Raw genomic sequence first — 26,863 nt, 5'->3', positions numbered from 1 at the left:
GGAGAAGTTCAGAGCTGCCACAAGGCAAACACATGACTTCTAGGGGCTTGAAGAAGCCCCAGGTAAGTAAAGCTATATTTATTTATTTGCCATATATGTCCTTTAAAAATTGTACCAGAGCTGGATTAAACAAAACGCTTTATACATACCTGGGGCTTCCTCCAGCCCCATACGCAGGGATCGCTCTCACGCCACCGTCCTCAGTGTTCTCGCAGCTCCGGTACCAGGTCCCCGCACTTCCGTCAGTCGGAGCCATTCTGACGTAAGAGAAGTGTGCTGTTTGCGTATCTCTCCAGCAGCCGCTGGAATGATACGTAGAGGGCGCACTTCTGTGTAGACTGCCCCGACTGACGGAAGTGCGGGGACCTGGTATCGGAGCTGTGGGAAGACTGAGGGCAGAAGCATGGGAGCGATCCGGGCGTATGGGGCTGGAGGAAGCCCCAGGTCTATATAAAGCGTTTTGTTTAATCCAGCTCTGAGTCCCTTTAAGGTAGCAAAGAAAAATCGTATCAATTTCAAATTCTCGTCGATTCCTGGCAGATCAAATCTGCCAGATATCGATTGTGCTGATCGAATCAATCGAATGGAAGATATTGATTGGTGGCTGATAAGTAGTGGTGACAGATCGATGGCAAACTGCTTCGAACAGTGCAACACTGCGGTTCAATAGATTTTTATTACATTTCATGCTGAAATCTATTAATTATCTATATCTAGTGTGTGGCAGTTATAGATCCCTCTCTGATCAGATTTAATCTTAGAGATATTGATCTTTTGGCCACATCTGGTACCCATCTATAAGGGTAGGGGCACCTTTACTGGGGGATTAAAGCAGCAGGGACAGCCAATTAGCCATACTATCCCAGGGAAAAAACACATAAATAGGTAGATAAATACTTGTTCTACTTTCATAACATATTTATTGTACTGTCCACGGTTTGATTTCAGTGAATAAAGAGAAAATGGTTCCAGGCATTTTCTGTCTTTACTGTATCTGACTGAAGCCAATCCCAATGTCATTTCCCCCTTACTTTTTTTTCTTCCTAGAAACTGCACTAGCTTGCTCTGTCAACACATGTGAGCACACCATAGATCGTATTTCAGCAGCTTCTGCAGAGGGTTGAGGTGTATTTCCCTTCTCAGCCTTGTTTCACACTGAACTGCCCTCAGCCAGTCAGTGAGGAGCAGGAATGTGGGAGGGGAGATGACAAGCTTCCCTATCCTTGGCAATGTACCAAATAGAGCCAGGCTGACTGCGATAAGATTAATTACAGCATCACTAATTACATTTATGATTATATTGGAATGCTTGCAATCCAGGGTCAGGTTGTAGACTGCATAATAAACACAGAGCAGTGGGTAAATGGAATCTTATTTTATGGCTGACAATCTTGCCTTTAACTTTAATAATGTGGGAAACATTATTTTTAAAAGTTTAGCTCCACTTCAACGTCAGTGTTTACTTGGCAGCATTTTTACTTGTTGCCTGGATTGGAAGTGCAGCTTTATATACTGCAGATCTGCAAAATTGGTTAACCAATTCAGTGCAGACGTATTATCTAATAAGTGCTCTTAAATCCTTTTTCTATTGACCTGTGTCTCCTTAATGCACACTGACTTCATTTGATTAATGTAAACAGTTTATACATACTAGGACTAATCTGCCGGAGATTATCTCAGACACTCCAGATCTGCTTTAACTTAAACCACTTTCACAGCTCTGCGCCATGTAGAAATGACAAACACTCAGGTCCACTTAGTTTACGGAAAAGAAAAGCAAGGGAGCCAATCTCCCGATTCAAGTGGCTGTTCCTTTAACCAAACAGAGACAGAGGGGCTTAGCTGGCCTGCTTAAATTACGAGTGCTTCAAACGTGTGTTAAATATTTCCCTCTGGTTAGAGAGGCACCCTAGAATGTTTGCCTAATGAAAACAGGAGAAGAGCAAGAAGGAAAAAGAAATCCTTTACCTAAACTTTGGCCTCAATCAACAGTGGAAGGCTGCATGTGCTTTCTGTAGGGAAGAGAAGCTGGCATAGGGCCACCCTTAAAGGGAACCTGAACCGGGTAAAATTATTTAAAACTAACTGATGGCCCGGCGTTGCCCAGGTATGTATTTGTCTGGTGTTGGCTCCACCCACTTTTTCTAACCCCAAGACACAATTACTCAATGACCTACGGTAGTTTGTGAGCTTTGCAGTCTTTGCATCCATAATTTGCACTGAAATGAAACTAATTTGATTGGCTGTTTCTGGCTCCACCCCCTTTTCTGAATTTGAACCCGTCACCCAATGAACAACTGTACCAGGTTTGAGGCTTGTGCCATTAACAGTGCAAGAATGACAGCAATTAAATATTCCCTTTGAAAATCAATAGGTGAATTTTGATTGGCTTTTATCGGCTCCACTTACTTTTCTGAATATTAATGCCAGTCACCTACTGAAAATCCTACCATTAACAGTATAAGAATAGCTGCAGTTTACATTTTCCCAGTGAAATTTGTATATGGGGATAAAAAGTATCCTATACTTTATTCCAGGTAATGTACTATGTGTGTGCCAAATTTTATTCAAATCCGTTTAGCCATTGTTGCGTGATAGAGTAACAAACATCCAAACTGTCGCATTTATAATATTAGCAAGATAAACACATGATGTATACTGAATATTACAAACTTACCTCGCTGTCAGTTCCTCTCAGAAGCTCACCATTTTCTTCTAACAACGATTCCTTACAGTTTTGACTAGATCTAGTCATATTTGTCTCTCAGGAAGCTAAAAGCCTTAGGGCCCTTTTCCACTATATCAGTGACTGTCAGTTATAACCAAAAGGATAACTGAAATGCCAAGTAATCTCCATGTTTCCCTATGGCTCAAGTAGGCATTATCAAAATTCAATGGAGTGGTGACCTAGAAGCTGTTACGGGGTCATCACCATTTTTAAAACCGAGAACTCCATTGATTAGAGTGGACAAACAGGACATGGGAAAGGAGAAAAAGATTGACGAGTAGACTACGAGGGAGGTAAGTATGATGTGTGTTTATTTTTACTTTTATTTTTCAGTTCAAGTTTGCTTTAAGAGTGGGTGTTGCTGTGGCCATGTTTCTTATGAGTAGAGGAAGTCATGTTGGATGCACTGTTATAGGGGAGATAATAGTGGCCGCACTCCCTTATCTAAGAAACTCATACAGTTTTTAATACTACTTATTAACTCTTATTAACTCTGTCTCTCATCTCTGGAGCTCTTCCGTTCCAAATCCCTAACTGCTATTCTGTTGAATTTCCTTCAATGTTTAATCATGTCCTAAACTTTGACATGAGTAAAAAAATTAAAAAACAAAAATTGTCCAACATTATTATTCTTACTTTACTATACTTTTTGTACCGCTTTGATACTGTCTGGTAATCTTATGTATTATTCCTTAATAAAACTTGTTGAAACTGAAAAAAAATTATGTTTTTAAAGGGGCACTATGGCAAAAAGTTGTAAAATGTTAAATATGTGCAAACATAGACAAATAAGAAGTATGTTTGTTCCAGAGTAAAAGGTTTTGGACTAGTCCATCTCTTCATAGGGGATTCTCAGCAAGGCTTTTACTCTTTACAAATATATTCCCTAAAAAGGATTTAAACAATGATGCTGGTCAGCTTCCCTGCCCGCTACATAGTTTTTTGGCAGTTGGACAGAGCAACTGCCATTCACTAAGTGCTTTTGAAAATAAATAAATCCCTGAGAATCCCCTATGAAGAGATGGACTAGTCCAAAACCTGTCGCTTCTGTCAGATTTCTACTACCTACTGTAAGTGACAGCAACATAGGAGAAAAGTAATTTATGTCTCAATTTACTCTGGAAAAAAACGTACTTCTTATTTGTATATGATTGCACATATTTTAAATTTCACAATTTTTCGCCATAGTGCCCCTTTAATTAATAAAATAAAACTAAAAATCGCAGCAGCAATCAAATACCAGCAAAAAAAGCTCTATATGTGAGAAGAAAAGGAGGTAAAATTTATATGGGTGCTAAGTCGTATGACCAAGCAATAAACCGTTACAGTTGTGAACTGCTGAATTGTAAAAAATTGCCTGGTCACTAGGGTGGTATAAACCTCTGGTCGCCAAGTGGTTAAGGACAGAATCCTTATTTTAAGGTTTTCCTGAGGTAAATTTCTTAGTGAATACTAAATGCTTTATCCCCAGGGTGATTACAGTAAAAACAGCACAGAATCTTTATTAAAGGCAGGAGATGAGCTTTGTGAGTTGTGGCCAATGTGTAAGTTGTTCAGAACATCAGAGGCTGAACCAGTTTGATAAGTTTGTCTTCAGTTCAAGTTCAGGTTTAGATAAGGCTGTGGAATTTGTAAATGTGTTACATATGTGTAGTCTATTTAGGCAAACTCAGAATAACCCAGTAACAACATGTCAGACAAGTAAGACAACCATGCAGTCCCACAGTGGATGCTGGATGTATGGCAGGCTTACTTGTTTGGCATGTTGTCAATGTACAAACCTGATCCTGTGCCAATAAATAAACTACACATATCAGAGTCCATATGTTTCTAAAAAAAAAAACCTCCTGAATACACATTTTACACACTGCTGAAATACTCAAAGAATGCAGAACCTTCCCAATGTCCAAGGAAGGATATGGGGCATACAGGCAGAAATGGGCCCTGCCTTATCTTTCAGTAAGACAAAACACAGAACATTTATATTACGCTTTTCTCCTGGCGGACTGCACAGAACTAGAATCTACTGAGGAAATCTAAATGGTAAAAAAGGCAGTTTATCATACCTGGGGCTTCTTGCAGCCCCCTGCAGTCATACTGTGCCCACCCCATCCTTCCAAGACCCCCTGGCCAGCAGCGGAGAGCCGGAGACCCCCTCAAAGCTGGCCGGCCACACGCCACCTTGCCGCGTCCCCATGCACTGCAGCGTTCTGTGCATGCGCAGTATGGGAAAATCTCTACTGCACGTGCACAGAATGCTCCCAGCAACAGGAGAGCGATCAGGGTGTGCACAGCTCAAGGCCGTGCATGCGCAGTAGCCTCCGACTGTCCACAACCAACCAGCTTTGAGGGGGTTGGCGCTGCTAACTTGAGGCTCTGGAAGGACAATGCAGGCACAGGAGACTGAAAGAAGCTCCAGGTAAGTTTAACTCATTTTTATTTCACTTAAGTAACCCTTTAATAGCAAATCCCTTCTGAATGTTTTATGTCATCCCCAGTACACTGCTGAGTCATTTCTGATGTCCAGCATGACAATACAGAGTTAAAAATGGAAGCACTACAGGATGCACAATCACATTAGTCTATATAGAAAACAGGCTTATCGCCAGATCACTTTCCTGCTTGTCTTTCTTCAGCTTGCTTTTTATATACAGCAATGAAGGGAAGAGTTCCCTGTTATTGGCCATTATACACCCTAGCCTGGAAGTCCGGGAAAAGCTTAGCGGTGACGTACTTCAGCATGCCAGATTTGACATTGCCTGACAGTCCTTTTTCATTTGCTTGCTGTTGTCAGACAAAGTGCTCCCAGCAGGAAACCAAAGGCGTTAAATAAATCAGTTATGCTGTAGCATCGATGCCCCACTTGTCTGACTTTGAAGGCATCTATTTCAGGCACCATTGATCTGTTTTGTGCTGCGGCTGGTCACAATGTGAACCTGGAATGATATGCACACACCTGCTGTCAATCAGATCTGCTGGCATCAGAACCTCTGTAATGTTACATCAGCATTTCTTTTGTGTCAGCAGCTTTCCAAATATATTATATGATATTGGAATGATTTTATAGGCTATTAACATCACTGATGATATGTATGCCTTTTACTATTCAGAGAAATCCATATCTGTAAGCATATTTTTCAATTCCCAAACATGAAAGTACCATAATTCTGGATCCCTAGTGACCGGAAGGCATTTGTCATAACCTAAGCAAGTGGTTGCTCATGGCAACCCACCAACTCAGGATTCTTCCTACAGAACTGTTTTCCTTTCTAGGACCTGTGTGGCTCATTGCCTGAGCAACAGGTATTTCTGTTTCCTGAGAGACTCATACCTTTATGAACGGATATCCTGGCTTTTAAACAGTGTTGGACTGAGAAATGGAAAAACTGAGGAAATCCACCTGCTGGCCAAGCAGCAGTGTGTTATCACACCCAATAGAAACCTGCAGCAAGTCTTCACCATTAGAAGTAACACATGATTACTGCTGCTTGGCCAGTAAGTGGATTTCATCAGCTTTTCCAGCTCCCAGACTGCCACTGCATTTAAACCTTACCAATATTCTGACTACCTGTTTGTCCTTCGTAACCTGTATCTCATCTGACTCAGACTGGTTTCCTAATAACGAACCCCTGGCTTATCCCTACATCTTCTGTCTGTTGTACGTGTACGTCGCATCAGATTATCCAGCCGCACTCAGCAGTCGCCCTCAGGTGCACCCATCCGGTCTCCAGGACTGCACCCATCCGGCCAAACAGACGATTCCTCAGATATGTGACAGCATTGCTCTCCAAAAACAAAAACGTAGCCCCTGAGTGACTACAATGGCACTCAGAGGTGTACTGAAAAATCATGGCTTACCCCCAAGCAAAAATTTGATCTTACCCAGCTAAAAGTCAGACCTCTTTCACCCAGGGGGACACTGATGATCAAGGTGCTTTTTATGCCAGGAACCATATATTAAGTGCAAGCAACATGGATTTGCCCACCCATAACAGGTGTGGCTACAACAACATTGGATCTGGAGGGACAGTACCTGCACTGGAAGGAGGGGCCTTCACAGCTTGGTGTTCTGCTGCAGGAACTGCTCGCTGTATCTTTACGCCTCTAATAACAGTGAAAGTCTAAAGTGAACCCAAGGCAAATTAAAAAAAAAGATATTTACCTAGGAAAAAGAATAGGATAGATAGCTAGATAGTCCAGAGGCTTCCAGTGTCCTCCTTGACCCCACCATTGCTGCACATGGACTCTCTGAACATATCCCTGTTAACAGCTTTTCGCATATATGTATTTCTTATGTGTGAGGTAACTTTGGCATCTAAGACTAACTTTCGCCTTAGATGCTTGTCTGTCGAACCAAAACGGCGCATGGGAGAGGAGTGGAGGCGTTGTAATGGTCACATAGACTGTTGCTAAGAGACCAAAGCACACAGAGCAGTGGAACTTTCCAGAAGCCCCGCGTGGCCTGTCAGAAGCTACAGCACAGACACGAAGGGGCAGAGCTAGAAGGGTGTAGCTGGACGGAACAAGTTAGAGCCAGCCAGAGCGCGCCAGAGAGCGAGAGAGAGCAGAACTTGAAAGACAGGAGCAGCGGTGAGGAGCGGGAAAGGAGGCCACGAGGAGAACGGCTATAGCAGTCACCCCGGAGACTAAGAGGGGACCCGGCGGTCACGAAGAGACTACAGTGGAGCAAGTAAGGCAGAGGCAACCTGGCCTAGACAGTGACCGGAGACCAGAGGCAGAGTCCATCCGAGCTAGTCTGGACAGAAAGGACCCCGGGAGCCAGATGAGTATTAGGCCTTAGAGCCAACTTCAAGTTAAAGTGTGAGTTCAGTTAGTAGCCAGTGTTCAGCAGGGGCTTGCTGACAGGGGCGTAGCAATAGGGGTTGCAGAGGTTGCGACCGCATGAGGGCCCTTGGGCCGGAGGGGCAAACAAAACTGTTTCCCATCCCCTTCTTGTACCTCTAACACTGTAGTTGCCATTGGCAGGTTTTGGTGCGCCGTATCAATTGTTATGTATAGAGTGTTTGGGGGCCCCATAGTAAAACTTGCATCGGGGCCCACAGCTCCTTAGCTATGCCACTGCTTGCTGAGATAGAAATATAGCAACCCAGAACCTGAAGAGGCCAAGTCTGTTAAAAGTGCTGTTACTAGAGACTGTTTGTGTGCAAAAGCTTTAAAGATACAGAGACCTTGTGTTGATGATACAGTTGTTGATGCAAGATAGAGCTGCCCTGCTAAGGTGACGAAATCTTCTGCCGCTTGTATAAAGTGTTTTGAGTGTAAAGGCCTTGCTGTCACTAAGAGAAATTAACAGCTCCATAAGTACCCCGCAGAGCTGACACAGCCCCCAGCTTGCATTAAGTCCTGTTATAGAGACATTGTTCCTGTCAAGTCCGTTTCAAGTCAAGAGATAAAGTTCATGTGTTCTTCTGTGCTATGTTCTGAAGTGTTACTGAGAATTTGATACAAGAAGTGAACCAAAGTGTGATTTATGCATATTACCTAAGTACATGGTCCTACAGAAGTCGGAAATTACTAAGGCAGTGAGAGTAAAAAGAACTTGTCAGTATTAAAGAAGATAAGTGAAAGAGGAGGAGTTTCATTGCGTCTTGTGATACTAAAAGTGTGCTACAGTAAGGAGTGAACTGACCTTTGACCAAGATACAGAGTCCACTTGCTTGGAGTAAAAGTTTTGCAACAACTCTAAATTAGAGCTTATTCAGCCTAAAAGTCAAAGGGCTGTATGCAATTCACTTTTTCACCTGAGTTTTCTCCTAGGAGATAATTTTCAACTTCTTTTAAAATTACATTTTCAGCATTTTAAAATTGAAAAAGTACCTAAAAGTTGTTGAAAAAGCAATATCAAATTTATTTTGGTTATTTTCTTGCTTGCTGGTGGCTTAAAACGCATGTTATGACAAGTTGTGAAAATATCACCTAGGAGAAAACTTGGGAGAAAAAGTGAATTGCATATGGGCCAAAGTGCACTAAAAGAGAGTTATATTGTGGGAGAGTGGTTTGGGTGGCCTAGCTGGGTGCATTGGTCACTTTATATTTTGTTTTGTTCACTTTTATTTTCCTAATCCTTTTTGATTATTTGATGTATATTTTATTTTGTTTCTTATTTTGGGAGGCCCAGTCCAGAAAGGTGTGTTAAGTGTAAAGTGGGTTTGTGGTAGATTATCAAGGGTAAAGAGTCTGAGAGATCTTTGGGATCCTTTTTAGGATTATCCAACGAAATGTGCACCTATAGGGTACCATCTTAATTAAGAACTGTCACGGGTCCCCCCAAGGTTTTGCTGAGCAATATAGCTTGGACTTGGTTAGAAGGGACTGAGCACTGTTTAGGAACTGAAATTGCTCAGTAGACCCTCCCCTTTCCCAGCCCACGCCCCAACAGTGGTACTGTGATGTAAACATGCTGTAAAGCGATTGACTGTTGTACAGAAAGACCTTTGTAGCTCAAATATTATCTATAATTTGTATGTAACTTAAAGAGACACTGAAGCGAAAAAAAATGATGATATTATGATTTGTATGTGTAGCACAGCTAAGAAATAAAACATTAAGATCAGATACATCAGTGTAATTGTTTCCAGTACAGGAAGAGTTGAGAAACTCCAGTTGTTATCTCTATGCAAACAAGCCATTAAGCTCACCCGACTAAGTTAGTCGTGGAGAGGGCTGTTATCTGACTTTTATTATCTCAACTGTACCTGGACTATTAACTTTTCCTCTGCCAGAGGAGATGTCATTACTTCACAGACTGCTCTGAAAGACTCATTTTGAATGCTGAGTGTTGTGTAATCTGCACATATTATAGAATGATGCAATGTTAGAAAAAACACTATATACCTGAAAATAAAAGTATGAGAATATTTTCTTTGCTGCTAATCTTCTAGTAATTATTCATAGTACACAACCAATTCACTATATCATATTTTTTTTTTCGCTTCAGTGTCTCTTTAACCTTTTTATTCTGCAGCATTTACCGGTGCACCGGCTGTGAAGACTAGGAGATTGTGTATTTTGACCTGTGATGTGCAAGGGAGGTGTATTGTGTTGTTGAAGTGTTATGGGTTGATTGAAACTACAGTGACCACTGTTAGGTCACAAATAAATCTTTGATAATTTCATCTGAGTCAGTGTCTGGTGGATTCCTCTCAGCCGGAGCCCAGTGCTAACGGATAAAGCGGGTTACATATGTTCCCGTGGCTGCGCTCTACGCCATGTTGGAGCATGGCCATAGTGTGCCTGCGTGAGTACGGCTGCACAGTAACACGGAGCAGCTCAGGGATGACCATCCAAAAGGCTATATGCGTTTTCAGTTTTTAACAGTGCAGTGATCCTTTAGGGAGGCACCATAATGACACATAGCAAATGTAATGCATTATTATACATACACTACACGATACATACATAGGCATATGACTATGGAAGGGATTAGATTGTGAGCCCCTCTGAGGGACAGTTAGTGACGAGACAATATACTGTGTACAGTGCTGCGTAACATGTCGACACTATATAAATACTTAAATAAGTAAATAATTAAGAATACAAAATTTTATATTAGTTATCCTGGTTTTAGTATCAGAAACATTTTCTATATCTATAAATTGCTGTATATTGGTGTGTAACCCTGCCCTCCCAGTAATACTTAGCCTCAGCTATGATTCCCCAGCATTCTACCCTAGTGCACTCTGGGAGATCTGATCACTTCTGCATTGATGCGCAGTGATGCACCTTGCCAGCTGTAAAGATGCTGTCCCCTGAGCAAATACTGACTAAAGAATTAGTCACTAATTCTTAAAGGATACCCGAGGTGACATGTGACATGATGAGATAGACATGTGTATGTACAGTGCCTAGCACACAAATAACTAGGCAGTGTTCCTTTTTTTTCCTTCTCTGCCTGAAAGAGGTAAATATCAGGTATGTATGTGGCTGACTCAGTCCTGACTCAAACAGGAAGTGACTACAGTGTGACCCTCACTGATAAGAAATTCCCCTTTTTATCTCTTTTTTTTTTTGCTCTCAGAAGCCATTTTCTGCTAGGAAAGTGCTTTATGTTTGGAATCAGTGAGGGTCACACTGTTCATTTCTTTGCTATGTACTAATTGAATTCATTTTTGGTCAGCTGCTCCCGCTTAGCAGCATTGCTTTTGGTGTATATGCAGAGCTTCTGTTTGGGTTCAAGGTGCGTTTGCAGTTTCTGGGGGGGCTCAGCGCTCCTCTAAATTTTAGGCCATTCGGAGGCAGCCTAGTGATGCGCTGATCCACCTTTTGCGCAATTTTTGATTTTACTTGGTAGCGCACCCAGGCTATGCATATGCATAGGTTAGGATTTAGTTAGTGTTAGGTCCCCTCCCATAGGGGGATGACTTCTCCGCAGTGCTAGGGACGAGTACTTAACAAGTTGCATGCAAGCTGTTACAGGAAACCAACATCCTCCAGTGGTAGACAGGTTATGTGTATGCTAGGTGTGTATTTTATACCACAAGTGGGGCTTGCACTCTCTTGCAGGTAGGCACTTATCTGTTTTTAAGTAGCGCTGTTCACTTCTTTGCTATTTCTGGAATTATATGTCTACCAGTGGTTGTCAGTCACTGCCTTAGTAAACTGTCTCCAGAAGCATGTGACAAATTCCCACTGTAATTAAGTGGAGTCATTCATAAAAGAGATTGACAGCGACTAACGAATCAATGAAGACACATTCATAGAACTCTGTCAGATCTGCCACGAAGCTGAACAGGGAGCAAACAATGAGTGATATGAACATGTGCCACCAGCAGTCAGGCCATCTTATCAGCAGCGCAGCAAAACAGATGGAAAGAGGAACTCTCTAAATCTCCACAGTGAACAAGAAAGTTCAACTTAATTAACAAGAACATTTTCTCCATCAGAGACATAATTAAAACATAAGACAATTCTTTGGCGATCAGTACTTTTAAATTAGAATCAGCACTCATAAATAACTGAAAAAGACACATAGAAATGTCAAAAGACGTACGACCGCTAGAAAATCTCGTGTCGCACAATAATGGGAAGTTTTGTATAGTCTTTTGAAGATGACTGTAGCTAAGGCGCAATTACACGCAATGCTCACAAGTGTGCCAACCATAGACATAGCTATAGTTTTCACAGTTGGAAGCTTCAACTACAGCACTCTAAACTGCAGGAATGTACAGGACCAGATTATAACATTGGCAATAGATCCTTCTCTGATCATATTCAGCCAGAGAAGGATTTATATAATCGTCACATCTGGTAGCCATCTGCCAGTTTATGGGCACCTTTACATTATACAGGAGAAGACTACGATTTATGGTACCACCCAACTTGTGATATGGGGATTAGATAAAAGCTTCTATTTCATGACTACTCCCCTGAGTCCCCTCCTATCACTGTAAAACATCAGGCAGACTAGTATTCTTTCATGGGAACTGATGGACAATTTGCCCACTATCTCTAACAAGCAAGCTTTGTATAATAGGGTATAAGGGAAACACTGCATGAGATGGATAAATTGGATAATTTGTACAATGGTGCTCCAATAGGATTTGAACTTTGGCCAGTTTACATGTAGAAAGTCTGCTTGTGAAAAATTAAAGGGGAACTTAGGAGAGAAGTATATGGAGGCTGCCATGTTTATTTCCTTTTAAGCAATACCAGTTGCCTGGCGGCCCTGCTGATCCTCTGCCTCTAATACTATTAGCCATAGCCCCTGAACAAGCATGCAGCAGATCAGGTGTTTCAGACTTTAAAGTCAAATCTGACAAGACTAGCTGCATGCTTGTTTCTGGTGTTATTCAGATACTACTGCAGAGAAATAGACCAGCAGGGCTGCCAGGCAACTGGTATTGATTAAAAGGAAATAAATATGGCAGCCTCTGTATACCTCTTACTTCAGTTCCCCTTTAAGGTTGGGACAGCTGTCAGAGGTAATGATGCCCTTTTGAACAGCCTTTGCAGGATATAATCATTTTGATCATTAGTGATGAGTGTGAAATTTGCATAATCGTAATTTCGCATCATAATTCACAATTATGATATTATATCGTAATGCAATTTTTTTTATTTTAATTAATCTCGTTTGTACCTGTAAAGAGGAACCGTAATTTCACACTTATCTGTAATTTTGTGTCGACTTAAGAGGTCAATAGCAAAGCCCCCAAATCATCACCAAAATTGCTATGTATGTTTAGGGGAATAGTGGGCCAAGAACAAAAAGGTCTTGTAATTTTTGAGAAAATCCATTTAAAAAATTTCAGGGAATTATTTTTTTTTAAACTCCGCTTTGCAAAACAGAATGTCATTTTACTGAGTTTAAAATACATTTTTCCTTTGAATTTTTAAAATAGATTTTCTCAAAAATTACAATGGGCATGGTTCACAAAGCTTTTTCACCTGTTTTTCCTCTCTTTTCACCTTATCTATGTTACATTTTTAAAGAGAACCCGAGGTGTGTTTAACCTATTTTGGTTCCTGGACGTAGTTTCTACGTCCAAGAACCATGCGCGCTGCCGCGCGCTCCCGCGGCCGATCCTGCGCGTGCACGCGCACGCCCGGCCGCGGATTCGGTAGCCAAGGAATCAATGTATCGGGCTATGAAGCCCGATCACTGATTCCTCTCCCCCGCTGACAAAGCGACAGCTTCTCTCGGAAGCTGCGCCTTTTCTGGCCGTTCCCTTCCCGATGTGTCACTCTAAGCGCGTGCCACGCTTAGAGTGACGTCATGTAAAAAAACTCATGGCCGCCATCTTGTGGCCAAAAAGTAATACTACACCTGAAAAAAAAAAAAAGAATTAACACACATTTACATTATAAATCTATTGTTTACCTCCCACCCTCCCAAAAGTACCTAAATAAAATGTTTACTATAAAAAAAAAATCCATTACAATAAAAAAAAAAAAACATGTAAATATTTACCTAAGGGTCTAAACTTTTAAATATCAATGTAAAGATGAAATATTTCTATATTTTTTTTATTTTAAACTTGTAAATAGTGATAGATGCAAAATGGAAAAAATGCACCTTTATTTCCAAATAAAATATTGTCGCCATACATTGTGATAGGGACATAATTTTAACAGTGTAATAACCGGGACATATGGGCAAATACAATACGTGAGTTTTAATTATGGAGGCATGTATTATTTTAAAACTATAATGGCTGAAAACTGAGAAATAATGAATTTTTCCATTTTTTTCTTATTCTTCCTGTTTAAATGCATTTACAGTAAAGTGGCTCTTAGCAAAATGTACCCCCCAAAGAAAGCCTAATTGGTGGCAGAAAAAACAAGATATAGATCAGTGCATTGTGATAAGTAGTGATAAAGTTATAGGCTAATGAATGGGAGGTGAACATTTCTCACGTGAAAACGACGGAACCTGAATGGGTTAAAGAATGTTATCTGCATACAGAGGCTGGATCTGCCTATACAGCCCAGCCTCTGTTGCTATCCCAAACCCCACTAAGGTCCCCCTGCACTCTGCAATCCCTCATAAATCACAGCCGTGCTGTGAGGCTGTGTTTACATCTGTAGTGTCAGTCTCAGCTGCTCCCCCGCCTCCTGCATAGCTCCGGTCCCTGCCCCCATCCCTTCCCTCCAATCAGCAGCCTCCAGGGATGCAGGCGGGGACTGGAGTTCTGCAGGAGGCGGGGAGAGCAGCAGACTGACACTATAGAGATAAACACAGCCAGCTCTGACAAGCTGTTTGTCAGCAGCGTGGCTGTGATTTATGAGGGATTGCAGAGTGCAGGGGGACCTTAGGGGGGTTTGGGATAGCAACAGAGGCTGGGCTGTATAGGCAGATCCAGCCTCTGTATGCTGATAATATTATTCAAACCCACCTCGGGTTCTCTTTAAGCTCTCAAAGAGCAAAAAACAAACACACAAACAAACAAACAAACAAACAAAAAAAAAACAATATGACCAAGTAAGGTAAGAAAAGTAAAATTGAAATGAAGTTAATCAGGAACAACTTACTTTGAGTGATTTTTTTTGCTTGTAAATGTGTTGAAAGGTTATTTTTATCAATTAAGTGATGAGTAAGTCATTTATGAGAAGTTTTGTGAATAGAGACCATTGTTTTTTTGAACTTGTTGTCACTACCCTCTTTAATATACATTATATTATTTATTTATTTTATGTACTTATATAGTGCCGACATATTTCGCAGTGCTATACAGTGTATATTGTCTTGTCACTAACTGTCCCTTAGGGCCCTTTTCCACTAGCGGAGTTTGCGATGCTGAACCGCAAAATCAAAAACAGCTACTGATTTTTTAAATCGCTACGGTTTGCTAAATAACATAGGAATCACGGTAGGTTATTTCCACTACCGCGATTCGTTTTTGCCTCAAACACGATCGTGCTGCGGAGCGATATTTGCCGTGATTTTGCTATGCACACTACAGCATAGCAAAATCGTGAACACAATCGCCGGAACTTCCCTGCACTTTGCGATTCAGCAATCGCCAGCGTTCAGCGTGAACGCTAGCGATTGCTAGTGGAAAAGGGCCCTTAGAGGGACTCACAATCTAATCACTACCATAGTCATATGTCTATGAATGTATCGTGTAGTGTATGTATTGTAGTCTAGGGCCAATTTAGGGGGAAGCCAATAAAAGTAAACCTCCAGACTAAAAATCTACTCAGCAGCACTGAAAAGACTTGGTGTTTCTTTAACAGTTTCACAGCATCAGAACAGTTTTTCTTACCCAAACCTCATTTTTAACTGCACAGAAGAAAACTGCCCGGACATTTTTCCCATGATGCTGTGCAAAGCATGATGGGATTTCTGATGTTGTTGTTCTCCTTCTGCTGTTTTGGTGCAATTTTTTTATTTTGAATTTGAGATTTGAAGCCTAGTGTGCACAACTGGGAGGGGTGATCAGGACACAGGACAGTTGGAACTGTGTCTGATGCTGCCTGTCACCTCCTTTCAACCAAAATGATGGCTGCCCTAATGAAAATGATGGCTGCCCCCATGAAATCACAATCATTTGCCTGTTCTTTAAAAGCAGGGTGGATAAGAGATTATATTACCTATCTACTTTAATTAACATAACTAATGAAACTTAATGACAGTATGTTTGTTTAGGCTGAAGTTCCTCTTTAACTTATTTGTATGTTTTGGGGTGTCGGAGGAAACTGGAGTGCCTAGGAAACGTAACTCCAAAAATTCACACTTCACCCACCTTCTGGGCCCAGGATAGACCCTCGTGCCGGTGCACTTCTCCTGCAGGTACACCACTCCTGCTTCACTTAACGTAGAAATTCAAAAACGGAGACTGCACACAAAGGGCTTTAGCAACAAGCTGTATTAGTGAGCATGTCGAGGCACATACACAACATGTTTCGGGCGGAGCCCTTCCTCAGGTGTGTGACACACCTGAGGAAGGGCTCCGCCCGAAACATGTTGTGTATGTGCCTCGACATGCTCACTAATACAGCTTGTTGCTAAAGCCCTTTGTGTGCAGTCTCCGTTTTTGAATTTCTACGTTAAGTGCCTAGGAAACCCACGCAGACATGGGTAGAACATACAAACTCCTTGCAGATGGTGTAAATGTAGCAATTTTGGTGACAAAAGCATGTATGGGGGCTTTGCTAGTAACCTCTAAAGTCAACATGAAATGATGCAAAATTACACATAATTAGTTACATTTCAAAATCGTTTTATGTGTGCGAAATTTTATACAAATTTTGTGTAATCGTAATTAGCAGATTACGATCATCACTACAGATCACTACTGATCATACCATTTTACCTGTATAATTTTACTTTAAAGAGACTCTGTACCAAAATTTTCAGCCTTAGTTCTTCTATCCTATAAGTTCCTTTGCCTGTTCTAATGTGCTCTGGCTAACTGCAGCCTTTCCTAATTGCACAGTGGCTGTGTTATCTCTGTTATATGATCTAATCTGTTTCCTTCTGTCGGCTCTGTGGCTCTGTCGGGCTAATGCTTAAATGTGTGGAATGTGCAGGGCTGCTTGTGATTGGATAGAAGCGATACACACCCTCTGCATGCCCCCTGCAGGCTCTGTATGACTCACACACTCTGCTTATGTGAGCCTATCACAAGCTGGTTAGTTTGTTTGTAAACACTGCCTAAAACTGGCAATTACAAGCCAGGATTGCAGCAGAGAGTGGCAGAAACAGCACAGAGGGGCCAGGAGAACATAATGAATAGAATAGTATGCTCTTTGCTGTAAACACTTTAGAGTACAGATTCTCTTTAAGCTCTTTTGAACCTTTTCAAGTATATTTCTTTAAAGCGAACAATAGTTAACATTGTATACACTATACACAACCTCCCATTTTGTAAAGCATTTGAAGGGTTACATGCTTTATTGCACACTGAGCAGGAACATACAATACCTGCAGTGTTGGCTACAAAGACTTAACGATTTTCATTAGAAAGAGGAGGCAGGTGAGGACAGGTGGACCTGCCTCCTATGATGGGGAATGAACTCCCACTCTGCTAGCAAGAAGGGATTGCAGGAGCTAGCCAGCAGGTATTTTAACTTTATATTTATTGCAATGCAAAAATCTTTTTGAATTGCAAATTAACGCAAATTTAATATCGCTACAAAAAACGGCTGAAGTAGGGCTTTAAAACCACTTTTTTCTAAAGTAGATTCAGTTATAAGATAAAAGGATTTACCCATAAAAATGTCCAAGTGTAATAGTGTTATCAACTGTAGTGTACAAGCTTTCTTCCTTTTCAGATAACTCTTAAAAAAATGTAGTTTCTATTAATAATTGAACACATTGCCTCCACGATTGCTTTTATTCCTTGTTATTTGCTGAAAGGAGAATTTTACAGAATGATGTGCAACACATTCAATTTGTGTTTCTGCTTTTAATTATTTCTTGGACTATGTTTAGAAATCAGGATTTTGTGTTTGGGGACTTTGGTAACCATGCCGCATTATAAAGCCATGAATCGTTGACAGACCTGTGTGAGTTCTACCTAGAATCAGACCACAGTATATTGGAATCTGCTTGAGCAGCCCTGGAACTGTCTGACAAATGATGAATAAGAGACCTGAGTCTTGTTTACTAAAGTGTTCCAGGGAGCCGATCAGTTCCAGCAATTAAACGCTTTCATCACTCCATGTTACAGAGAAACAGGCAACTGATCTCATTGTGATATTTTTGTTGGAAAGTTATACAGCGGTGCAATGTTTTTTGTTACACAATACAAATTGCACACAACGGTTTTATCAATCTTCTACTTTCACTGACCTTAAAATAAACCTGAATACTAATGAAGAATAATGTTTTCTCAACCTTCATTAAAAAGGTAAAACTGTTACAGCTATTTCCAGATTCAATGGATGGAGCCTCTAACTTGTGCAAAGACCAAAACTGTGTTGGTTTATATTTACATAATACTTCTTTACCCCAATGTGATTAGCCATGCCTGGTTAATAAATACACTTTGTCATGGCGTAGAATTGAATAGACATACACCATGAAGTCAATTCTTCAAGATCATCGGGGATCTCTTTATCAAAGCAAATAATAGTCAAAGTCAAGTCTGTCTGCAGAGTCAGGGCTCACTCCGATGTGGGGAAGTCCCCTTGCGGCAATATGCACCCAAACACTCGCTGGACAGTGATGAGTTGTGGGCCACTGTGGAAAACGTTCACCACACAATGCTGCCCACTGAGTGTTCGGATGCATTTTGCAAATGAGACTTCCTCAAATGCTAGATGTGTCATAGTGAATGTAGGTGAAATGGTATACATAATGTTTGGTTGTTGATAGACAACCACTTTCAGTGCTATCTGTCCTTGTGTCCACGTTAGGCCTCAACAAGGTGTGCATGGGAAAAGGCCACCTAACACTGGCCCTTTCAGAGGCTATGGCAGAAATGGCTGTGTGTTGTGGTATAACACATTACTACAATACATACTTACGGTAGTTTAAACAAACCCTAAAGAAAGAGAGATCCCCAATATGTGTAGTAAGGAGGAGTAAGCATCCTATAACTATCCATTAAAAATGTTCCTATCTCCAGCCCTGCAACTTTTGTAAAACATAAATGTATGATTGTCTGATTGGGAAACCAAGTTAGGCACTACATTAGACCTAGGGGGTAGATATCTGGAGTAATGCTAGCAAGTCCTCTATCTACAATCAAACTAAAGAGAATATCTACAAAATAATGTTTCCTTGGTATCTGACTCCTCCTACACTGTGTACCCAGACACATCAGATCGGTGCTGGAGAATATGTGTGTGTGTGTGTGGGGGGGGGGGGGGGGGAGGGTAAGGTTGTAATCTTACAGCATATACCCCTAGACTCTTGGATATTTTGTTTGGGGAAACCTAGGAGGGGCCTTAGATCTCCTAGACCTAGAAGATGCTCATCCATATCCTCACATTTTGGAAGAAGAGGTGCCCCCACGGAGAGAGGATGTGGTACCAAGGAACAGATGGGTGAAGACAATGGAATATCTGACTTCCTTGGTGTATGAAAGGCTGGTTCCTTTCCAGAAAGTAAAGTAGTTCTGTGACGTAAATTGTGTGCAAAACGAAGGGTAGTAGTCTCAAGTATAAGGATGTTTATTGAGAAGTGTGTGTGTGTGTGTGTGTGTGTGTGTGTGTGTGTGTGTGTGTGTGGGGGGGGGGGGGTGCGTAGACAATAACAGTATGGGGGTGTACTTCAGGAACGGCCTGATACTCGGAACTAAGTGCTTTGTGGTAACTTTCGGTTGCCTTTTCAGTTACAGCATACCAGTACCAATGTTCTGTTTATCTGTGTTTTTGTTTATTCAGTTCTCTTTTCTTTGGTTATTTTGGTTGTTTTTTTTTATTTTTTTTCAGCAGACTGACAGTGTGCTATGAGACAGGCACTGTGAAACTGGTTAAATCTTTTGTTTTTATCCTTTTTGTCTCGTCTATTCCAGCAAGGTGTATGTGGAAGATAACTGGACATTTGTAGCTGACATTGCAGATAATCGATAAGTGCTCCTCGTTTGAGCAAGCTGCTTTGTCGTACTTATGCTATTTTCTACCTGTATATTGTATTTCCCTCTTTCTGCTATAGCAGAGTAGTGTTGGGCGAACATCTAGATGTTCGGGTTCGGGCCGAACAGGCCGAACATGGCCGCGATGTTCGGGTGTTCGACCCGAACTCCGAACATAATGGAAGTCAATGGGGACCCGAACTTTTGTGGTTTGTAAAGCCTCCTTACATGCTACATACCCCAAATTTACAGGGTATGTGCACCTTGGGAGTGGGTACAAGAGGAAAATTTTTTTTAGCAAAAAGAGCTTATAGTTTTTGAGAAAATCGATTTTAAAGTTTCAAAGGGAAAACTGTCTTTTAAATGCGGGAAATGTCTGTTTTCTTTGCACAGGTAACATGCTTTTTGTCGGCATGCAGTCATAAATGTAATACATATAAGAGGTTCCAGGAAAAGGGACCGGTAATGCTAACCCAGCAGCAGCACACGTGATGGAACAGGAGGAGGGTGGCGCAGGAGGAGAAGGCCACGCTTTGAGACACAACAACCCAGGCCTTGCATGAGGACAAGAAGCGTGCGGATAGCATGCTTTGTACCACCATGCAGTCATAAATGTAATAAAGATAAGTGGTTCAATAAACAGGGACCACGCGGCAACGCTAACTCAGCAGCAGCACACGTGATGGAACAGGAGGAGGCGCAGGAGGAGAAGGCCACGCTTTGTGAGACACAACAACCCAGGCCTTGCATGAGGACAAAAAGCGTGCGGATAGCATGCTTTGTACCGCCATGTAGTCATAAATGTAATAAAGATAAGAGGTTCCATAAACAGGGACCGGCAACGGTAACCCAGCAGCAGCAGCAGCAGCACACGTGATGGAACAGGAGGAGGCGCAGGAGGAGAAGGCCACGCTTTGTGAGACACAACAACCCAGGCCTTGCATGAGGACAAAAAGCGTGCGGATAGCATGCTTTGTACCGCCATGTAGTCATAAATGTAATAAAGATAAGAGGTTCCATAAACAGGGACCGGCAACGGTAACCCAGCAGCAGCAGCAGCAGCAGCAGCAGCACACGTGATGGAACAGGAGGAGGCGCAGGAGGAGAAGGCCACGCTTTGTGAGACACAACAACCCAGGCCTTGCATGAGGACAAAAAGCGTGCGGATATAGCAGCAATGCTTTTTGCCGCCATGCAGTCATAAATGTAATACAGATGAGAGGTTCAATAAACAGGGACCGGAAACGCTAAACCATCCCAGATGTTCATCGGTCATGTTACTTGGTTGGGGTCCAGGAGTGTTGCGTAGTCGTTTCCAATCCAGGATTGATTCATTTTAATTTGAGTCAGACGGTCTGCATTTTCTGTGTAGAGGCGGATACGCCGATCTGTGATGATGCCTCCGGCAGCACTGAAACAGCGTTCCGACATAACGCTGGCTGCCGGGCAAGCCAGCACCTCTATTGCGTACATTGCCAGTTCGTGCCAGGTGTCTAGCTTCATGCCCGGTTTCAGGTCCAGCGGTGCCAGCCACAAATCCGTCTGTTCCTTTATTCCCCTCCAAATTTCCTCCCCTGTGTGCTGCTTATCCCCAAGGCAGATCAGCTTCAGCAACGCTTGCTGACGCATGCCAACAGCTGTGCTGCACTGCTTCCACGATCCTACTGCTGCTGGTGCTGGGTTAGCATTTCCGGATGAGGTACAGCTTTGAGATGCGTTGGAGGAGAAGGAGTCAGAGAGGTAGGTGCTGCTGTTGTTATCCAGCTGTTTGCGGCGTGGGCAACACCCGCGCCGTAGCAGGTGAGGAATCGCTGCCAGGCTCCACAAGGTTCACCCAGTGCGCGGTAAGGGAGATGTATCGACCCTGGCCGAACGCACTCGTCCAGGTGTCAGTGGTGAGGTGAACCTTGCAGGCAACGGCATTCTTCAAGCTTCGGGTTATTTAGCTGACCACGTGCTCATGCAACTCAGGCACTGCAGAGCGCGCAAAGTGGTAGCGGCTGGGAACCACGTAACGTGGGATGGCCACTGACATCATGCCCTTGAAGCTGTTTGTCTCCACCACTCGATATGGCAGCATTTCGCAGGCCAGAAGCTTGGCTATGCTGGCTGGCTGTTACTGCCACGGCCCGGGGGTCATTTGCTGGCAATTTCCTCTTGTGCTCAAACATCTCAGAGACAGACAACTCAACCGTAGCGCTGCACACCGAAGGGCTGTTGGTTGTTGTGTTTGATGAACACTGGGAGACCTCAAGAGCACTAGTCCGGAAAGTGACAGTGTCAGCATCGTCTGATGTTTGTGAATGTTGTGAACCACGCAATGGCTGGGCTACTGCTGCTGCTGAGGCGGGTCTGGTGGTGAGTCTGGTGAACCCAAGGGAGGCAGTGTTGCTGGTGGTACCCTGTCCTGCCGCGTTTGCCCACAGAGTGGGATGTTTGGATAGAATGTGGCGGCTCATGCTGGTGGTGGAGAGGTTGTTAATACTTTTCCCCCTGCTCAGGCGGGTCTTGCACACCTTGCAAATCGCCATGGTAACATCCTCAGTGCAGTCTTCAAAGAAAGCCCAGACTTTAACTGGCTGAGGACTCGGACCTCGTGCGTGATGTGCTGGTGCTGCTTAACCCACTGCTGGACGCTTGAGAGGTCATCCAAGTAATTATCTGGTCCTGTTCTTTTGGATCTGTGAGGGTTGTTGTCCTGGACAACATGGGCAGTATTGAGTGGGTTTTCTTGGGTGCTCCCCTGTGGCCTGTACGTGAACCGTCAGGGGAAACACCTCTTCCCTTGCCCCTCCCTCTTTCACCGGATTTCTTCCTCATTTCACTTATCCTTAAAGTACACGCTGACTGGCAGCAGTACAGTGGCAGTACAGAAATGCTATACAGTGGTGGGTGAGCGGTGTACCACTATTGTCAGCAGTGACACAGAGCACAATGCTATACAGTGGCGGGTGAGCGGTGTACTACTGTTCCCAGCAGACACAGAGTGGAAGTAAACACAATGCTATATAGTGTGGCTGAGCCGTGTACACAGAGTGGCATTAAACACAATGCTATATAGTCTGCTATATAGTCACCCCGAACAGGGTGATGTTCTGCAGAACCCGAACAGTGGCAAACACTGTTCGCCCAACACTACTGGGAGGGAATGCAGATTTTAGTACCTAAACACACGATACAACATGTTTTCCGGGGTCGGACTCTGAGGCACATACAGATGGTCCCGATCATCATCCTCATCATACAACTCTTCTCCTGAGTCTGACCCACCCACCACCTCTGCCACCCCAACATCCCCAGACACAGACCCCTCATCGTCCTCAACATTAACTTGGGATGCTGGCCTGAGCCAGACCTCCTCCTCCACATCAGGCCCCATCATCTCCTCAATGGCAGCCCTCATTAATCGCTCTGGCGACGGACTGATGGACACAACGTTCTCCTCCGGGGAGGGCTGCTGCTGACCACTGGCTGCTGGGGTGGATGTTATAGCTTGCGTGGGGCGTTGGCTGTTGCTGTTGTTGGGAGTGCTGCTCACAGCGGAGGTCTCTGGGGAACTCATGTTGAGCTCATATAGTGGTTGACGGTGAGTGGAGTATTACTGATCCCAGCAATATACACACTGACTGGCAGAGTACGCAATGCTATATAGTGTGGCTGAGCGGTGTACACAGAGTGGCAGTAAACACAATGCTATATAGTCTGGCTGAGCGAGCGGTGTACTACTGTTCCCAGCAGAATCAGAGTGGCAGTAAACAATGGTATATAGTCTGGCTGAGCGGTGTACACAGAGTGTCAGTAAACAATGGTATATAGTCTGGCTGAGCGAGCGGTGTACTACTGTTCCCAGCAGAATCAGAGTGGCAGTAAACAATGGTATATAGTCTGGCTGAGCGGTGTACACAGAGTGTCAGTAAACAATGGTATATAGTCTGGCTGAGCGGTGTACACACAATGCTATATAGTCTGCTATATAGTGTCAGTAAACAATGGTATATAGTCTGGCTGAGCGAGCGGTGTACTACTGTTCCCAGCAGAATCAGAGTGGCAGTAAACAATGGTATATAGTCTGGCTGAGCGGTGTACACAGAGTGTCAGTAAACAATGGTATATAGTCTGGCTGAGCGAGCGGTGTACTACTGTTCCCAGCAGAATCAGAGTGGCAGTAAACAATGGTATATAGTCTGGCTGAGCGGTGTACACAGAGTGTCAGTAAACAATGGTATATAGTCTGGCTGAGCGGTGTACACACAATGCTATATAGTCTGCTATATAGTGTCAGTAAACAATGGTATATAGTCTGGCTGAGCGAGCGGTGTACTACTGTTCCCAGCAGAATCAGAGTGGCAGTAAACAATGGTATATAGTCTGGCTGAGCGGTGTACACAGAGTGTCAGTAAACAATGGTATATAGTCTGGCTGAGCGAGCGGTGTACTACTGTTCCCAGCAGAATCAGAGTGGCAGTAAACAATGGTATATAGTCTGGCTGAGCGGTGTACACAGAGTGTCAGTAAACAATGGTATATAGTCTGGCTGAGCGGTGTACACAGAGTGTCAGTAAACAATGGTATATAGTCTGGCTGAGCAGTGTACACAGAGTGGCAGTAAACACAATGCTATATACTCTGGCTGAGCGAGCGGTGTACTACTGTTCCCAGCAGACACAGAACAGTAAACAGAATGCTATATAGTGTGGCTGAGCGAGCGGTGTACCACTATTCCCAGCAGACACAGAACAGTAAACAGAATGCTATATAGTGTGGCTGAGCGAGCGGTGTACCACTATTCCCAGCAGACACAGAACAGTAAACAGAATGCTATATAGTGTGGCTGAGCGAGCGGTGTACCACTATTCCAAGCAGACACAGAACAGTGAACAGAATGCTATATAGTGTGGCTGAGCGAGCGGTGTACCACTATTCCCAGCAGACACAGAGTGGCAGTAAACAGAATGCTATATAGTGTGGCTGAGCGAGGTACACAGAGTGGCAGTAAACAGAATGCTATATAGTGTGGCTGAGCAAGCGGTGTACTACTATTCCCAGCAGACACAGAGTGGCAGTAAACAGAATGCTATATAGTGTGGCTGAGCGAGGTACACAGAGTGGCAGTAAACAGAATGCTATATAGTGTGGCTGAGCAAGCGGTGTACTACTGTTCCCAGCAGTGACACAATGACAGGGGGGACCCTGGCTAGCGTGGCTGGAGCGCGAACTACCCTGCCTGCCTACCCAAAGCTAAACCCACAGACAAATGGCGGAGATATGACGTGGTTCGGGTATTTATTTACCCGAACCACGTGACAGTTCGGCCAATCAGAGCGCGTTCGGGTCCGAACCACGTGACCCGTTCGGCCAATCACAGCGCTAGCCGAACGTTCGGGGAACGTTCGGCCATGCGCTCTTAGTTCGGCCATATGGCCGAACGGTTTGGCCGAGCACCGTCAGGTGTTCGGCCGAACTCGAACATCACCCGAACAGGGTGATGTTCTGCAGAACCCGAACAGTGGCGAACACTGTTCGCCCAACACTATAGCAGAGTTATAAAAAATGTTCCTAAATAGCTGCAGTTGTCGAGGAACAGAATAAGTGAACAGATAAGATGTAAGCTTATGCAATTTGATACCAAATTATGCTCTTGGTGATTGATATGTTTTAAGTGGAATAAAGAAATAAATGTTACTGATCGCTGATTGGTCATAGTACTAATATTTATATGTCTTAAATTTAAAGTGTTAGTGTGCTTTTTTTTTTTTTTTTTTTTAAAGAACAGATAATGCAACATACTTAATTTCTTATTTTCGCTTATGTTTCAACATACACATTATCTTCAGTTGATGAGCAGAAATGACTTTATGGTCTCATGGTCTAAGGCAGGGGTCCCCAACCTTTTTTGCCCCAGGGACCACTATCCAGACCAAACTTTTCTCTGGGGATCGGGGGGCAACGAGATGGGGGTGGTGGTCGTGCGCGGCGGGTTACCGGGGTGAGGGGGGTCGAGTGCGACAGCAAAGCGATTTGGAGTGCATAGGTATGTGGTAGGCAGGTACAGGTACAGAGTATCCAGGTCTAGTTGCCCCCAGTATAGTTGCCCCAGTATAGGAGGTATAGTTGACCCAGTATAGGGAGTATAGTTGCCCCAATATAGGGAGTATAGTAGCCCTAGTATAGGTAGTATACTTGCCCTGAGTATAGAGAGTATAGTTTACCCAGTATAGGTAGTATAATTACCCCAGTATAGGTAGTATAGTTGCCCTTATTGGTGGCCACTTCCTCTTTATATTCCGCTGGTCAGCCCCACTTCTCCATGCTTCGTCATCTTCTTTTACAGCAGCGCGTCCCGCAGCTGCTGTGAAGAGGAAGGAAGCAGGACAGCGGTTCCCCTGGTAACAGCGATATACATTTACAGGAAGCTGCTCTCCTGCCTTTGCCTCTTCACAGCAGCTGTGGGAAGCACTGCTGTGAAAGAAGAAGACAGAGCATGAAGAAGAGGGGCCGACCAGAGGATATAAAAGAGGAAGCGGCCACCAGCTAAGATAACACGAGCGGGGGGGGGGGGGGGGGGGGGTGGACAGGCCAGACCTGGCAGGAAACAGCCCACGACCGGCAGTGTGCCAAGGACCGGGGGTTGAGACCCCTGGTCTACATACACAGTGTTTACACTTGTTTCAGCACTTGGATAAAGACATCATTATGAGTGTACAGAGTCAGTTTAGCCTGATAGAGGTAGTGTAGAAAATTTGAAACTTTTACTCTAGCAAAGAGCTTTTTTACTATTATTATAAGCACAATTTAACAGATTACACTAGATACTGGGGTTAAATGGTTGTATCCAAAATAAAAGTATACAATAAATAAAGCAATTATTTACATTATTGATAAGGATTGAAGTTATTTTAAGCACACAGCTATATAAGTACACAGCCACTTTAAATAGGGATTCTACATTTTTTTTAAACCTATATGTCTTCTGCTCTCCTGAAGATACGGGAGCTGTAAAGAAATAATGCCCCTGAATGTTGTGGCTGAAGGTACAGTTCAGTTGACCCCAGAAAACCTACTGCTCCCAGCCCACCCCGACAGTTACTAATGATAACACTAATTAGGTGGCCTGCCCAGTACTCTAAAGAATGTGTTGAGACTTGGGCCA

The 26,863-nt window shown here is 43.3% G+C and overlaps 1 protein-coding gene across 1 annotated transcript in view; it reads right to left on the bottom strand.

The window, feature by feature from the left end:
* The window catches only part of ADRA1A (adrenoceptor alpha 1A), a 174,313-nt gene that overhangs the window by 12,503 nt on the left and 134,947 nt on the right, over positions 1-26,863 (bottom strand). The window lies entirely within an intron of this gene.

The sequence above is a fragment of the Hyperolius riggenbachi genome, chromosome 3 (assembly GCF_040937935.1).
Source record: "Hyperolius riggenbachi isolate aHypRig1 chromosome 3, aHypRig1.pri, whole genome shotgun sequence".
Taxonomy (NCBI): domain Eukaryota; kingdom Metazoa; phylum Chordata; class Amphibia; order Anura; family Hyperoliidae; genus Hyperolius; species Hyperolius riggenbachi.
This window is presented reverse-complemented; position numbering and strand designations above follow the sequence as displayed.